The sequence below is a fragment of the Cebus imitator genome, unplaced genomic scaffold (genome assembly GCF_001604975.1).
Source record: "Cebus imitator isolate Cc_AM_T3 unplaced genomic scaffold, Cebus_imitator-1.0 Scaffold257, whole genome shotgun sequence".
NCBI classification, from domain to species: Eukaryota; Metazoa; Chordata; class Mammalia; order Primates; family Cebidae; genus Cebus; species Cebus imitator.
In genome coordinates, this window is record NW_016107572.1 from 1098706 (window position 1) to 1102322 (window position 3617).

General features: G+C 43.6%; 1 non-coding gene across 1 annotated transcript; it reads right to left on the reverse strand.

The window, feature by feature from the left end:
- Positions 1 to 1404: 1404 nt before the first annotated feature.
- On the reverse strand, positions 1405 to 1508 carry LOC119467072. The gene has a single exon (XR_005195596.1). It is a non-coding gene; the product is annotated as a U6 spliceosomal RNA (small nuclear RNA).
- Between the last annotated feature and the right edge of the window lie 2109 nt (positions 1509 to 3617).

The window sequence follows — 3617 nt, forward strand, 5'->3', positions numbered from 1 at the left end:
GGGTAACAAGAGTGAAATTCTGTCTCAAAAAAAAAAAAAAAAAAAAATGGCGGGGGGTACCTTCCAGGGGGTTATTCGGAGAATCTCTTTTTTTTTAAATTTTTTTTTGTATGGGGAGGGAAACCTCTGAGTGTTGCGCACAGCGCCTGCATAGCCCCGCCCCCAGAGGATTTCTCTTCTGGAAAGAAAAAAGAGAAAAGAGGATACCCTAATTTCTTACATTGGACTTTTTTGTTGTTGTTGTTGTTCTAATGTGATTCCTAGAATTGCTGCAGCTACCCGCAACAATGAAAGCTATCAGAGCTTTCAACCTCAACACGTTGACAATGGCAGGGATAGAAAGAAATAGGGCCTCCTGAGGTCACTGAGCCATGGATTAAACAGCACTGGGGCTGCCCCACCTTTGAACCTCTTATTGAGTGAGGAAGAGTATATTTTCCTTATTGTTGAAGACAGTTGTCTGTGCTTTCTGTTACTTGAAACTTAAGAAAACCAAAGGCGACTGAGCAGAGTGGTTCATGCAGATAATCACAGCCCTTGGGGAGGCCGAGGCAGGCAGATCATTTGAGCTCAAGAGTTCAAGACCAGTCTTCGGAACATGGTGAAACTCCGACTCTACAAAAAATACAAAAATTAGTCAGACAAGGTGGTGCAGGGCTGTAGCCCAGCTACTAGGGAGGCCAAGGTGGGAGAATTACCTGAACTCAGGAGGTGAACCAAGATTGCACCACTGCCCTCCAAACTGGGCAACAGCAGTGAGGCCCAGCCTCCAAAAAAAAAAGAAAACCTAGAAAAGTAATGTCTTCAAAAGGAAAATAACCTAATGATATGCCTGGAGTGTAAGCAGAAAGAGAATGTAAGTAAGCTGCTCAACAATGGATTCAGGATATATAAAAAAAATTTTTTTTAATATATATTTTAAATAAAAATTTAACAAAAAAAGAGAAGGAGTTTCACCATGTTGCCCAGGCTGCTCTCAGAATCCTGAGCTCAAGCAATCTGCCTGCTCCTGCCCACCAGAGTGCTGAGATCACAGGTGTGGATTGATATATTTTAATCTATTGGAGGGTTTTGTGTGTTTTTGTTGTTGTTTGTCTTATTTATTTATTTTTTTAGATGGCATCTGGCTCTGTCACCCAGGCTGGAGTGCAGTGGCACGATCTCGACTCAGTGCCACCTCCATCTCCCGGGGTTCAAACAATTCTCCTGCCTCAGCCTCCCGAGTAGCCAGGATTACAGACGCATGCCAGCATGCCCAGCTACTTTTTGTATTTTTAGTAGAGACAGGGTTTCGCCATGTTGGCCAGGCTGGTTTCAAACTCCTGACCTCAGGTGATCCATCAGCCTCGGTCTTCCAAAGTGCTGGGATTACAGGCATGAGCCACCATGCCTGGGCTTAATTTTTACAATATGGAATGCTTCACAAATTTGCATGTCATGCTTGCGCAGGGGTCATGCTAATCTCTGTATTGTTTGAATTTTAGAAAATGTGCTGCTGAAGCAAGCACTTAACCTATTGTTGTAATTGAAAAAGTAAGCTGGCCAGGTGAGGTGGCTCATGCCTGTAATCTCAGTACTTTGGGAGGCCGAGGTAGGTGGATCATTTGACGTCAGGAGTTCAACACCAGCCTGGCCAACATAGTGAAACCCAGCCTCTACTAAAAATGCAAAAAGTATCTGGATGTGGTGGCATGTGCCTGTAAGCCCAGTTACTTGGGAGGTTGAGGTGGGAGGATTGCTTGAGCCCAGGAGTTCAAGGGTATAGTGAGCAACAATTCTGCCTCTGCACTCCAGCCTGGGCGACAGAATGAGACTCCATCAAAAAGAAAGGAACAAATGAACAAAAGAGAGAAAGAAAGAAAGAGAGAAAGAGAGAAAGAAAAGAAAAGAAAAGAAAAGAAAGAAAGAAAGAAAGAAAGAAAGAAAGAAAGAAAGAAGAAGGAAGGAAGGAAAGAAGGAAGGAAGGAAGAAAGAAAACAAGAAAAAGAAAGAAAGAAAGAAAGAAGAAAGAAAGAAAGAAAGAAAGAAAGAAAGAAAGAAAGAAAGAAAGAAAGAAAGAAAGAAAGAAAGAAAGAGAGAGAAAGAAGGAAGGAAGGAAGGAAGGAAGGAAAGAAAGACAGAGAAGGAAGGAAGGAAGGAAAGGAAGGGAGGAAGGAAGGAAGAAAGAAAGGAAGGAAGGGAGAGAAAGAGAGAAAGGAAGGAAGGAAAGAAAGAGAGAGGAAAAGAGGGAGGGAGGAAAGAAAGAGAGAAGGAATGGCTAACTTGGCTAGGCACGTAATCATGCCTGTAATCCCAGCACTTTCGGAGGCTGAGGTGGGCAGATCACCTGAGGTATGGAGTTTGAAAACAGCCTGGCCAACATGGTGAAACTTCAGTCTCTACTAAAAATACAAAAACTAGCCAGGTGTGGTGGCAGGCACCTGTAATCCCAGATACTCTGGAGGCGTAGGCAGGAGAATCTCTTGAACCCGGAAGGCAGAGGTCACACCATTGCACTTCAGCCTTGGTGACAAGAGTGAAACTCCATCTCAAAAAAAGGAAGGAAGAAGGAATAACCTATCCTTTTACTTACATAAAAGCTGATTTTTAATAGTCTCTCAATCAACTGTGTAACAAATATTTAGTGCTATACTGAATACAAAACTGTGGACTTTACCCAAAGATGGTGTAGACCAAAATCACTTTAACGTTTTTGTTAAATGCCTTATCAGATAGCCAAATCAAAAGTCAGATCTGAGCTAGGCACAGTGGCTCACACCTGTAATCCCAGCACTTTGGGAGGCTGAGGCAGGTGGATCATGAGGTCAAGAGATCGAGATCATCCTGGTCAACATGGAGAAACCCCGTCTCTACTAAAAATACAAAAAATTAGCTGGGCATGGTGGCGCGTGCCTGTAATCCCAGCTACTCAGGAGGCTGAGGCAGGACAATTGCTTGAACCCAGGAGGGGGAGGTTGCGGTGAGCCGAGATTGCGCCATTGCACTCCAGCCTGGGTAACAAGAGTGAAATTCTGTCTCAAAAAAAAAATCAGATCTGGCATCCATAGTTTATTATAAAGGTAAGGAGCTTAACTTAGGCATCACTATGAAAAGAAAATCAGTGTCACTTGTTCAAATCATTAGCCCATTAACTGAGACCCCCAATTTCTGATACAATGATTAGCTGCAGACAAGCCTAACTAACCACAGCAGTTACTACTAGAGTTCAAGAGCTATGATTCTGCTTGCGCTGCATCCCGGGTGGCAGAGTGAGACTCCATCAAAAAGAAAAGAAAGGAAGAAAGAGAGGAAGAGTAGCAGTTACTACTGTGGTTAGTTAGGCTTCTCTCAGTAACCCTACTGAGACTGGATTTGGGAAAGAATGCAAAAGTATGTTTACTTTTAATGAAAGCATTCCTTAAACCTCCCTCCAGTTGGGCAGCCACTTGATAAAAAATTTAAAATTTCAGCCGGGCGCGGTGGCTCAAGCCTGTAATCCCAGCACTTTGGGAGGCCGAGGCAGGTGGATCACAAGGCCAAGATATCGAGACCATCCTGGTCAACATGGTGAAACCCCATCTCTACTAAAAATACAAAAAATTAGCTGGGCATGGTGGTGCGTGCCTGTAATCCCAGCT